The 13,368-nt window shown below is 39.4% G+C and overlaps 1 pseudogene; it reads right to left on the bottom strand.

Moving 5' to 3' along the window:
• Positions 1 to 7,356: 7,356 nt before the first annotated feature.
• Positions 7,357 to 13,107, bottom strand: LOC106977431 (E3 UFM1-protein ligase 1-like; annotated as a pseudogene).
• Between the last annotated feature and the right edge of the window lie 261 nt (positions 13,108 to 13,368).

Here is a 13,368-nt window from a genome sequence, read left to right as displayed (position 1 = left end):
TCTGCGGATGTCGAGCTATTCCTACCCTGACTCTCCCCAGCTCAGGAAGTTGTCCTGACATGAATGTCAGGGGGAAAATGCTCATGAATTTTCAAGTAAAAATTGCTCAGCCTAAAATGTTTTAGGCAGCAGGGCTCTCTATAAAGAGACTGGAAGGAAATACATTAACAAGGGGGTAGCTCTGGGTTGGATCTTATGAGTGACTTTTTTTCTTCTACTTCTGTAATGTGTTTTCAATTTTCAAAATTGTCTACAGTGAGCATGTATTACATGTATAATTTTTAAAAACTAACTTAAAGGGCGCATGGCAAACTATAAGAAAAAGGCAATGGCTCTTCCTACAGACCCTCAAAATGCCCAGGTCTCGAGAAGCCAGACTTCTTGTGGCCTATTCCTCGAAAGATTTTCTAGAGCCTTTCAGAAACTCCAAAAGCCTCTGGAGTGCATTTGTCTAAAACCCTCTTGTACCGACCCCCACTCCCAGGGTGGTAATCCGTTACCTAGGGAAGCAGTAGGTAAAGGAAATATATATAGTTCATAAGACACTGTGTGATAGATACACAGCTCTCGAATCTTCTTCGTTAACCAATACAATGGACAAAAAAAAACCAAAAAAACCAGTGAGCTCCCTCTGCAGGTCAATGATAGCATTAACTCTCCAGCTTTCCGTTCTTGGCCTCCTTGAAAGAATCTGAGACTCTGGTCAACAAAGCTGTGGTTATCTTATTTCTTATTAATTAATTAATTTATTTATTTATTAATGTTTATTTATTTTTGATATATAGAGAGACACAGAGCGTGAGCAGGGCAGGGGTAGAGAGGAAGACACAGAATCTGAAGTAGGCTCCAGGCTCTGAGCTGTCAGCACAGAGCCCGACGCGGGGCTCGAACTCACAAACTGTGAGATCATGACCTAAGCCGAAGTCGGTCGCCTAACCAGCTGAGCCACCCAGGCGCCCCAAAGCTGTGGTTATTTTAAAATGAAATGAAATAGACTGATACCAAACAACAACGAAGACAAAAATATAAAAACTCTTTCTCTTGTGCATTCTACGGCAACAGAGCAAAACAGCATTTAAACACGTATAGGAAATAGGGCCAGCTCTTGTCATTTCAGTTCCATGAAAAAAATTCAGTAGGGGGTGATTTAAATAGGATTACCAATTAGAAAGCCAAAATCAGGCCTGCAAGAAAACATTTCCACCTCCGACAGACAAAGGCCTCTGTCATGGTCTCAAGCCGCTTCGCAGAAAAGGAATCGGTAAGACAGAAGTGGCCGAATCATGTGGAATCCTTTTCTCCTTCTTTCACCTGTAAATTTTAGTCAGCTCTTTGAGAGCGTGGCATCACTCTCCTCCAATAAAATGACAGTTGTTTAGGTCATATCTTGAGATTCCACTGAGCACTAACAGAGAAAACCAAACCCATGATAGCAATAAGGTATCCCAAGGTATACTAAAGAATTGAATTATATTAAAAGGGGGATATCTTCAAGCTCATTTCAGCGGAAGCATTAGAGGTGATAATTTATATAAAGTAGATAACACACAGAAGGTACTCAACAACTAGTTGTTGAGTAAGCATTGCCGTCTGGGATGGGAACTCTGTCTCTGGTCACAGTGGCTGGCCTCAACACCTCTGGCCCCTTCTCTCCCTAGAAGACATCCTTCAGAAACTCAGCAAGGCCTTGGTCTGGCCTTCCTCACTATTCTTTCAATACATCTGAATCCTACATTAAACATGACTTTGGATCAAACTCAAATGATGAACTGTATATTCAGAAAATTGAGGGGCGCCTGGATGGCTCAGTCAGTTAAGTGTCGGACTTTGGCTCAGATCATGATCTCACAGCTCATGAGTTCAAGCCCCATGTTGGGCTCTGTGCTGACAGCTCAGAGCCCGGGGCCTGCTTTGGATTCTGTATGTGTCTCTCTCTCTCTGCCCCTCCCCCGCTCCTGCTCTGTCTCTGTCTCTCAAAAATAAACATTAAAAAAAATTTGTTTAAATAAAAGAAAATTGAAACCCTTCTCGCATGGAGTTAACGCTAAGAAAATTGAGAGGGGGGAATGCCTTTGAGAGAGTGTCTACAAGACTTAAAAAACGAAAACCAAACACATCAACCCAGACTCGAGAGACACTTTATGCAGGAAGTAACACAATTGGTTAGAGGCCAAGCAAGCCCCACTGCACTCTAGACCAGGGTCCCCACAGACGGGCCAGTCTATGAATCTATGAACTACGTATTTGTGGCCCATGGCAAGGAAGTACAGAAATGGAAAGTGAGAGTGTGCGATATTATGTCTACTGAATACGACACTTAAAAATTAAGCTTACACTTTACATTTCAGTTTTTATTTTATTTTTACTCTTCCCTTTGGTAGTGCTTTATTTTACTTTACAAGCGCGTCCATCCAAAATAGATTGGAAATTTTAAAAACACAAACATTGGTCCTACACTAGGTGAAGTTTGAGAAGCACTGTTCTAGTCTGTATTTTCTTCTAGCCGGAGAGTATGAAGTGACACTGGACCCACGTGTCCAATAGGACAGCCACTAGCCACATATGGCTACGAAGCACTGGAAACGTGGCCGGTCTAAATGGGGATGTACTGTAAGGTAAGACACACATGGGATTTCAGGTCCTAGTAAAAAAAAATTAGTGTACAATATCTCCATGTTTTAACAAGGTGTTGAAATGATAATATTTTGGACCTATTGGGCTAAGAATATATTATGAAAATAAATTTGATATGTTTCTTTTTGATTTTTAATGTGACTACTAGAAAATGTAAAGGTAAATACATGTGGCTTGTGCTTGTGATTCACAGATTTCCGTACTTCTATCGGGTAAGTGCTGAGTGTTGCTTTAGACTTTCCTCCTCCTGCTATCTTCGAACCAGTTTTGTGGTGTCCCATCTTATCATTACGTAGTCAGTTCGAATGAACCCCTCCAGTAAAGCCTTTCATGAGCCATAAAAAAGCTCCCAACACACCCGCCTCTTCCACTGTGCACATATACTGCTTAGTACAGACCTTCGTCTATAGATCCATACATACATATATGGTGATGTGCTAACAGTGAAAACAGTTGAGTGGATAACTTAGATTTGGTGGTCAGGAATGGCCTTTCTGAGGTGATATTTAAGCTGAAAGATGACCAGAAGGCGCGAGATCCACAAAACTCCAGATGAATATATTAGGCAGAGAAAACAGTTCATGCAAGTTTCCTAAATAGAAACAAGTTTGGTATTTTGAAGTAAGGAAAATGGCAGCAATAAGGAGAGGAATTGAAAAAGAATTTCTGTTTCAAGCAATATGGTAGAGAGCCTGAACAGCCCTTTCAACTGAAAAATTTAACTCTCGGTAAAATTAAGGATTCTTTTAAATGAATGAAAGTATTCATCAAAAGTAAAAAAATATATAATGAAACAGGCATTTAACCTGAATGTTTTTCCTGAGCCTTAGAGACTTGAATTTCTGCTTCAATGACCATATGGGCCTGGGGGACAGGAGATATAATGGTTAATTTTACATGTCAATGTGGCTGAACCACATTGCCCAGATATTTGGTCAATCATTATGGTGGATGTTTCTGTTAGGATGTTTTTGGATGAGATTTACATTTACATCCGTGGACTTTGGGTAAACCAGATTGGCCTCTACAATGTGGGTGGGCCTCATCCAATCAGTTGAAGGCCTGAATAAAACAAGAGGTTGACCTCCCTCAAGTACAAGGTAATTCTGCCCTTAGACTGCCTTTAGACTTCATCTGCCACATCAACTCTTTCTGATTTTTTTCAGAATACTGCCTTTGGAATTGAATGGTAATATTTTCCTGAGTCTCCAATCTGCTGGGTTAGCGCATCAGATTTTGGACTCATCAAGCCTTCACACACACACACACACACACACACACACACACACACACACACAATCCTGTTGGTTCTGTTTTCCTGGAGAACCCCAACTAATACCAAAGGTAAAACCTAAATGGAGAGTCTAGTAGGAAACCCATTACATAAACCTGAAATCTCAGAGAGGGTTTATAACCTCAATATACGGACAATCAAGAAACAAACTCACTATACAAAATTAATTCAACTTTGACACCAGGTGGTAGTGGTGAAAAAAAAAAGTAACCAGAGAAATCACAATCATAAATCACTTCTTGTATGGGTTTGCAGTCCAAATTCATATCACTCATATGATCCAAAGAAACCTTTAAGGGCAGATTTTTTTTCATGAGTAATTTTTAAAGTTTCTCATAAATTTCAATACAGTAAAATTCAGTCTTTGTGATATATAGGCCTATAGGTATAGTGTTATCCACAACTATAACCATGATACTGAGAAGTTCTATCCCCCCCTCCAAAAAAAAATTCCTTTGTAGTGAAACACTTCCCCCAGCCACCAAATACTTACAACCACTGATTTATTCTCCATTGCGATAGCTTTGCCTTCTCTGGAATATCATACAAACTGAATAATAATAGAGTATGGAATCTTTTTGATAATCCATCATCTTTGATGATTACTATCATTCATTCCAGTTAGGCAATTCAGTTTAAAGATTCTCAAAATATTTTAAATATTAAAATGCATTTGAGATTCATACATGTTGTTACATCTATCAGTCGCTCATTGTTTAGTATTATTCCACTGTATGAATGTACATACACTTGTTTATCCACTCACCAGCTAACGGGTAATCGGGTTTTCAGGTTTTGGTGATTATGAACAAAGCTAGCTCTAGTCCTAGTTCTCTAATTCCTCAAAGATGAGGAATCTTTGCCCGCACGGGATATTCTTTGATTTTTTAAAAAATAAACCATTCTTGGGGTACCTGGGTGGCTCAGTCAGTTAAGTTTCTGACTCATGATTTTGGCTCAGGTCATGATCTCAGGGTTAATGAGTTGGAGCCCCAAGTCGGGCTCTGTGCTGACAACAGAGAGCTTGCTTAGGATTCTCTCTCTCCCTCTCTCTCTGCCCCTCCCCTGCCTGCACTCTCTCTCTGTCTCTCTCAAAACAAATTAACATTTAAAATAAAAAAACATTCTTTTTTTCAAAGTGCCACAAAATTTAATAAACAGGCAACTTTACTTTTAATAACATTCTTAAATCTGTAGATCATGATCATAGTAGATAAACATTTAAAAACATTTATTTTATTCGTGAAATTAGATTTTTACATAAAAAGTCAAATATATAATTTTATTTCCAATAAAAACTAGGGGTACCTGGCTGGCTCAGTTGGTGGAACATGCAACTCTTAATCTCGGAGTTGTGAGTTCGAGCCCCACGTTGAGTGTAGAGATTACTTAAAAATAAAATCTTTAAAACACACACACACACACACACACACACACACACAAATAAGCAATTAAAAACTGTTTTTATTTACTGTGGAGAAATAAGAACCATTTCGATAAAGGAAAAAATTAATGTGAACAAGACAGAATGATTTCCTTTTTATTTGCTTGGTTGTCTCTATTTTTATTCTTACAAGTTAAGAAAGTCAGACTGATTTTATTTGCTTCATTGTCTAACATTGTGTCTATTGAAACAAATGTGGATAAATTGGTATCTGCTGCAACATAAATGATAAGATTCTTAAAGATGGAATAGAACATTAAGCTGGGTGTTCAATATTTTGAAAGCTGAATAAACAAAACTAGTTGGAGTTTGTGGTCACAGAGAGTTTGTCATTTTTCTTCTTTTGCCCATATGAAAATACATTAACGGAAAATTACCAATGGAAAAACATTTTTAAATTTATGTTACACTCCTATCAACTTTAATAATAATGCTTAATCAGCAATCACATTAATTTCTTTCACTCAGTATTAATACTTTGTATAGAATTAGAAGCCGACTGATAATTTACATTCAAACATTTTGAAACACAGAGTTTTAAATGCCACATAAAAATTATATAAGATAGTACTTTTAAAAATGTTTATTTAGGGGCACCTGGGTGGCTCAGTCAGTTGAGCGTCTGACTTTGGCTCAGGTCATGGTCTCACCGTCCGTGAGTTCAAGCCCGCGTTGGGCTCTGTGCTGACAGCTCGGAGCCTGGAGCCTGCTTTGGATTCTGGGTCTCCCTCTTTCTCTGCCCCTCCCCTGCCCATGCTCTGTCTCTCTCCGTCTCAAAAATAAATAAAAACATTAAAAAAATTTTTTTAAATAAATTTTAAAAACTGTTTACTTACAGGGCACCTGGGTGGCTCAGTTAGTTGAGTGTCCGACTTTGGCTCAGGTTATGATCTCACAGCTTGTGAGTTCGAGCCCCGTATCGGGCTGTGTGCTGACAACCAGAGCCTGGGGCCTGCTTCAGATTCTGTGTCTCCCTCTCTTTATGCCCCTAACCCACTCACATTCTGTCTCTGTCTCTCCCCAAAATAAATAAACATTAAAACAATATATTAAAAATGTTTACTTACTTATTTTTTGATAGAGACAGAGTATGGGTGCATGAACGCCCACACAAGCCGGGGTTGGAGGGGGGAGCACAGGGAGAGAGAGGGAGTGAGAGAATCCCAAGCAGCCTCTGCATTGTCAGTACTTAATGTGGGACTTGATCCCTCAAATTGTGAGATCATAACCTGAGCCGTAATCAAGAGTTGAATGCCACCCTGTAATTTTTTGATATTTAAGATTTAACTTACTATTATTTTCAAAATAAATTTCTTTTTGATATATAATAAATTGTTGCTGAAAACTCATTTGGTTGAAATTATTACTCCAAGGAATTATTTCAGTTACTTTTTACTATAAATAGTCTTTAGAAAACAAGAATACCTATTTTCTTATTGGGATTTTCATTTTTGAAAAAAAAAAGTTGCAACACATTTAAAAATCCTCCTACAACAAAGAATTAATTGCCAGAGTGACCACTGTTATAAAAAATAACATTTAGAAATGCAAATTGGGTTAAAGAGAAATACTTGTATTATATTTTTTAGTTATTCTAATGTTATAATGCAACTTATACCTATTAAGAAGTAGCTTTTATTTTTTTTGTCTCACTCTTGTTAGCATGTTGTTTTAGAATAGAGCACAGCAATGTATGGGCTCCTCTGGTATTCTTCTGCACCTATGAAGGCTTCCCTGAAATCCCTCAACCACATAAAAGTTCACTTTTATACCAGAAATAAGAACAAGAGCTTAGTAATAAATTTGTTTTGCAAATTTCTCAATTTTAGGATTAAAACATCCTCTACTAATTTCAAAATACACGATTTTTGAGGAGAGAGTAAAGTTGGCAGAGGCAGTATGGAGACCCTGAGCTTGTCTCATCCCTAAAACACAGCTAGATCAGCATCGGGCCATTTTGAACAGCATCGGGCCATTTTGAACACCGAGGAAATTGATCTGAGGATTAACGCAACAATCTGCATAATATGAGCCACAGAACTCGGCAGGTATGCAGTGCAGAGAGGTGAATCGGGAGAGAGAAAAGCCATGGAGGGTAGCGAGTCGTTTTTGCGGAGAGAGGGCAGAGAGAGAAAAAGGACGGGGGAGAGTGTGGTGCACCGGGATTGTGCAAGAAAAGCACTCCCCTGAAAGTAGTTGGAAAGAAAGAGTGAAAACACTAGCAGGGGATTGGACAAGAAATCTGCTCCCCAAAACCATTGATGGGGAGAAAGGAGAGGGTTTCAATACCATCAAGATTCTATAAACGGTGGAGCGCAGAGTCTAAAGTTCCAGAGCTCATTGCCTGATGGTGCTCTGGTGAGGAAGTAGGACGAATCCCTAGAAGCAGGCAGTGGGTAAGAGGGGTCCATGTGCCACATGGGGAGAAGTGGTTCCCCTGCTTGGAGTGCATTTCATAGAGGCCATATGGCCTCTCCACAGGCAAAGGTCCCAGCAGACCCCAGAGAGCAGCTGTTTGCAGGTATTGGGACAAAGATGTCAAAGTGCAGCAAAACCTGGCACCTTCTGTGTGTTGTGATTTGCCATAATGTCTGAACCTCTGCCGCTGCACAATTGCACAAACGTTTTCTGGGGCAAGCCAGCACCTGGCCATTGCTCAGCGAGACCCTCCCCCAGAGAGCTGGCACAGGTCCAAGCCACAGGGGTCTCTGAAGTGTGGGGTTTTTGAAACACAACCCTATGTGAGATAAAACTCTGGAGGGAGGTGCTGCTCGTCAGGCAGACAACTTGGGACACACACAGAGGAGAGGTGGGTAGTGGACAGAGGCCTGAGACAAAGGAGGGGTGCTTGACCAACGGTGGGTAAGTGCGAAATTCTTGCACCAAAGACTAGGGAGCTGGATGAAGCTATTCTCACCTCTCCCGTACAGGTGCATGTGCGCGTGCACACTGATCCACCCCAGTAAGCTAAGCAGCGCCACCTAGTGGATAACGGAGCCATTACACCTTGCCCAACTGCACCCTCCAAGTACATCCCCAAGAAGACCAACACAAATACTTCCACCTGCTTAATATAGGGAGTATAGAGTGCTTCATAGTTTCAGTTCTAGTGGAAACTAGATGTAACTTCATTCGGGTTTCATTCTGTTTTCTGGTTTATTTATCAGTTTGTTTTCTTTGCTTCTGTTTTTGCTTAAATTGTTTTATTTTTTCTTTCTCTTTCTTGGATAGAGAAAGAAAATTTTATTTTTATTTTTTTACTTTATTTTTAATTTTATATTTTATTTTGCTTTATCCTGTTTCCTTATAGAAATTTTTTAATTTATAAAATTCTTTCTTACTTTTTTTTTCCTTTCCCTTTTTTCTCTATTTTATCAAGCTTCTTTCAATAAGCAAACCGAAACACACCTTGGATCTAGCTTCCTTTATTTGATTTTGTTTTGTTTTTAATTTTTTTAATTTTAATTTTTAATTTTATTAATTTTCTTCTTCCTCCAAAATGACAAGATGAAGGAATTCACTCTCAAAAAAAGGAGAACAGGAAGAGCGGCGCCTGGGTGGCTCCATCAGTTAAGCTTCCGACTTCAGCTCAGGTCATGATCTCATGGTCTGTGGTCTCAAGCCCCTCATCAGGCTCTGTACTGACAGCTCAGAGCCTGGAGCCTGCTTTGGATTCTGTGTCTCCCTCTCTCTCTGTCCCTCCCCTGCTTGCCCTCTGTCTCTTTCTCTCTCAAAAATAAATAAAGATTAAAAAAAAAATTTTTTTTTAATCTTCAATCTCATGTTGGAACATAAAAGTGATCTCTGGTTTCTTCTTCCCAGTGTAAGATGACTCATCATCACTATCATCTTTTCTTGCTTTCTTCTTGATTTTTAAAATTGTGTACTTTCTGGCATTGCTGCTACCTCCTCTCACACTTCCATTCCCCTCTGTTGCTTTTCTTTTTCCTTCATCTTTTTTTATTCTTTGTACTTGTATTAATGCATTCTAAAATGGAGACTTGTTTCAGATCTTCTTCAGTGATTAAGTGAACAGATTATTTTTCAGTTCCTTTTCAGCTTCCTGGTGCATCAGCTCACCGAATAGTTCTATGCAGTTATTCAGAAATTTTCCACTGACTACAATGGTGTCACTAAAGACTACAGCTGAAACCTGCTTGCAGAATGCTCTCATCACCCTGTTGAAACAATATCACAGCATCCTCAACTGATAAAGAACTGAGAAACAGGGGTACAATATCAACCATGTTCCAGAACTGATGGCTTCCTCTACTGATGCTTCCACGTGATTTGCAAATCATTGACCACACAGCTGCTTTTGAAGACAAGACTTGTGTAGGTCTTCTGTCTTTTTTTTATGTAGGTCACAGCATCTGGGATTCCAAGTCTGGACAAAGCATCAAAGTCTAGATAGCCATTCTGCCTGATGTGTTCTGGAGTGAATGTCAGGAATGAACACTGCCTCGTCCTGTCTTCCACCAACCAGAGAGCCCCATAAACATCCATTGTTAACAAGTTCCTCAAACACAGAGTAAAGTAGCTGCTCTTGACATCCAGATTTTAAAATCAGAGAATTCACTGCTGTAGGCTGGGTAATAGCGCTGAACAGTCCACGATGCGTGCTTTATGTCAAGCTATAAAAGCTTCAGTAAATATTGCTCCTCTGTTATTAAGAGAGCCATGTGGCCATTAATAAGTCTATCTAGTCTTTGAGTTAGTGCCTGTGTCAGAAAGTTTCCAAAAGATCATAGGTTTTACACAGTTGGGATATGGTGACTTGATCACTTTCTTGCAATTTGTCATTTACCTCCTATAACAGATACAAATAGTTCTCATCTATCAGTTATCCCAATACTAGCTGAACGTGCTTTTCTGATTTAACAATGTCACCAATTCTATTTTCAGCAAGAATCAGATCCACATTGGTTACCTGTTGCAGATCAACGTTTACTCAACAGCCTCAGACACATAGCTCATCTCTCATTTCTTTGCTAATTTGAGCTGAAATAATATATTCCTTCCCATCAAGTGTGTAAACTACTTCCAGCTCTTTCTGAGCAATCAATTTATTCACAATCGCAATGCAGTTCCACTCTGACAACCTCTGCTTAACTGTGGTGAGCTGTGCCCACTGGAAGTCAGCTGCCAACCACCACAGGTGTCCTTTCCCTACTTACCCAGCCACCAAAGAACTGCCCACATGTCAGCCTAAAAAATAAACCATTCTAATTAATGAGTAGTGATATCCAATGTGTTTTTAACTGCTTTTTCCTAATGACTAAGGATGCTGAACATCTTATTTGCTAACTGTATACTTTCTTTGATGAAATGTCCATTCAAATCTTTTGCCAACTTGTCTTTTGAGTTGTTTTCTTATTGCTGAGTTTTGAGAGTATACATATTCTGGATACTATTTATCTGTCAGATACGTGACTTACAAATATTTTCTCCCAGTCCATGTCTTGTCTTTTCTTCCTCTTAATAGAATAGTTTTCAATTTTGATAAAGTCTGACTTATCCCATTTTCCTATGGATAATGTTTTTGTTGTCATGTCTAAGAACTCTTTTCCTTACTCAAGGTCACAAAGATTTTCTTATATGCTTTCTTCTAGAAGTTTTATACGTTTATGTTTTACATTTAGGTCTATGATCCATTCTGCATTAAAAATCTAAACTATAATTGATAAATTGCTGGAGCCTCAATGTGGACAAAACAGAATTTTAAACTCCATAGGAATCCAGTCATCGAAGAAGCCCCCCACATCTTGGTGATTTTTTAACCTCCAGGAGCCTCTACAGGTTCTTGTAGGGAATAGCAAAGGAAAAAACCCTCCTTTTTCTGACAGGGACAAGGGAAAAGTAATCATTTTGAAATACACCAGAGAATTCTGTTTTTCATAATAAGTCCTGCCCTCCAAAGAAACTATTTTAACAAAGGCTAACCTGTTGGGGATTTTATCTGAACATAACCGACCTAAGGGAAGGGAAATAGCCAACTCCACCTGGCCCTAACCTTCTATGTGAGACAAGAGAAATATCCAAATTGAGCCCTCCTATAGCATTCCATGTAAAGATGGGAAATACACAACTCTAGCCTTCCCAAGCCATCTTATCTTGTCTCATCTAAAGTGGGAAGGGAAATCTGAGAAGCACTTTTGAAGTTCACAGACCAGGGCCACAGGTTTACTAAAAGAGACTTAATCATAACACTCTCCAACACTTTCCCTCCTTCTATACTTTATCACTACATTACTAAAGGACTATTTACCAGAGTTCCTTTCACGCAGTACATCATGTCTGGCTTTCGACAAAAAAGTACAAGGCATACTAACAGCCAAAAAACTGTTTTGAGGGGCACCTGCGTGGCTCAGTCGGTTAAACATCCAACTCTTGATCTTGGCTCAGGTCATGATCTCATGGTTCTTGAGGCTGAGCCTTACATCGGTGCTCCCTTGCATCTGTGCTGTCAGCATAGAGCCTGCTTGGGATTCTTTCTCTCCCTATCTCTCTTTCCGCCCCTACTCCTCCCTCAAAATAAACAAACTTAAAAAACAATTTTGATTAAGTTCATACCTATCCTTGATAAAAATTCTTGGCAAACTAGGAATACAATGGAACTTCCTTCACCTGATAAGGAGCATTATCTTACTTGACAAGGTATGATTCAGTTGGGAACACAATTTCATATAAAACAATGTTTTTAAATTTTTTTAAAATTTATTCATTTTTTTGAGAGGCAGAGAGAGACAGTATGAGCAGGGGAAGGACAGAGAGAGAGACAGAATCTGAAGCAGGCTTTAGGCTCTGAGCTGTCACCACAGAACCCAACATGAGGCTCGAACCCACAAACAGCGAGATCATGACCAGAGCCAAAGTCAGACACTTAACCAACTGAGCCACCTAGGTGCCCCTCATATAAAACAATTTTATAAAAGCGGCAAAAAATGTAACATATATATGACTAAATATCATAAAAACCTTGAACAGAGAAAATCATTTATTTTTATTGAAATATTAAAGAACACTTAAATAGATACACACTGTTCTTTGATGCAAGGGCTCAATATCCTAAAGATGTCAGTGATTCTCCCAACTTATATACAGATTCAGTGCAATTCTGATAAAAATCCTCACAGGGCTTATTATGGGATTTGAGATGATCCTTGAAATTATATGCAAGAGCAAAAGGCCAAAAAGAGTCAAGACCTCTTGAGGAACAAAAAGCTGGAGGAGTATAGTTCTGATGGATTTTTGATATTTGATATTTGATTGCTGTTAAGCCTCATGCCCTCTTCTTCACTTTGGGTTCCATATCTGGACACGCTGATGAGAAAAGTTCAGCACTTCCTCCTTGAATTCTGGAAGGAGACTCAAACAAGTCATGCCCCTTTCCTAGCCACCGCAGCCCTACCCCCAATCCACAATAAAAAAAAACCCAGGCCAATCTCATTTCCTTGGTCTTGAAAGCCACTGCAGACCTGCTTGGGGTAGGGGGGAACCTGCCCTGCTCTCCTCAAAGATCTCATATAAGGTAAGTAACAAATCTTGTTCTACCTTCTGAGGATGTGTGGGTGGCATCATGTGGCTGGACATCTGAACCTAACTTTGGGTGAGCAGAGTCCATCCGCCTCTGCAGATGACCAAACAGCGAGGATGCCTGATGATATATCAAGATATACTGAACGTAGCACAGATGAGGGTTTCTGCATAAATGATTCTGTTGTGTGGGAACCATGACTCCTGAGGTTGTGTGATGTGGCCCTGGGTAATATGGGTAGACAGGGACCTGATTACATAGAGTTTTGAAAGTCAAGGTAAGGAGTTTGGATTTTATCTTCAGAGTGATGAGAAGCCATTTGGGAGGGGTTTATTATTATTATTATTATTATTATTATTATTATTATTATTTTAAGAGAGAGAGAGCACGCATGAGTGGTGGGCATAGGAGCAGAGGGAGAGAGAGAAAATCTTAAGCAGGCTCCACACTCAGCATAGA

This window comes from Acinonyx jubatus, chromosome B4, assembly GCF_027475565.1.
Source record: "Acinonyx jubatus isolate Ajub_Pintada_27869175 chromosome B4, VMU_Ajub_asm_v1.0, whole genome shotgun sequence".
In the NCBI taxonomy this organism is placed as follows: domain Eukaryota; kingdom Metazoa; phylum Chordata; class Mammalia; order Carnivora; family Felidae; genus Acinonyx; species Acinonyx jubatus.
This window is presented reverse-complemented; position numbering and strand designations above follow the sequence as displayed.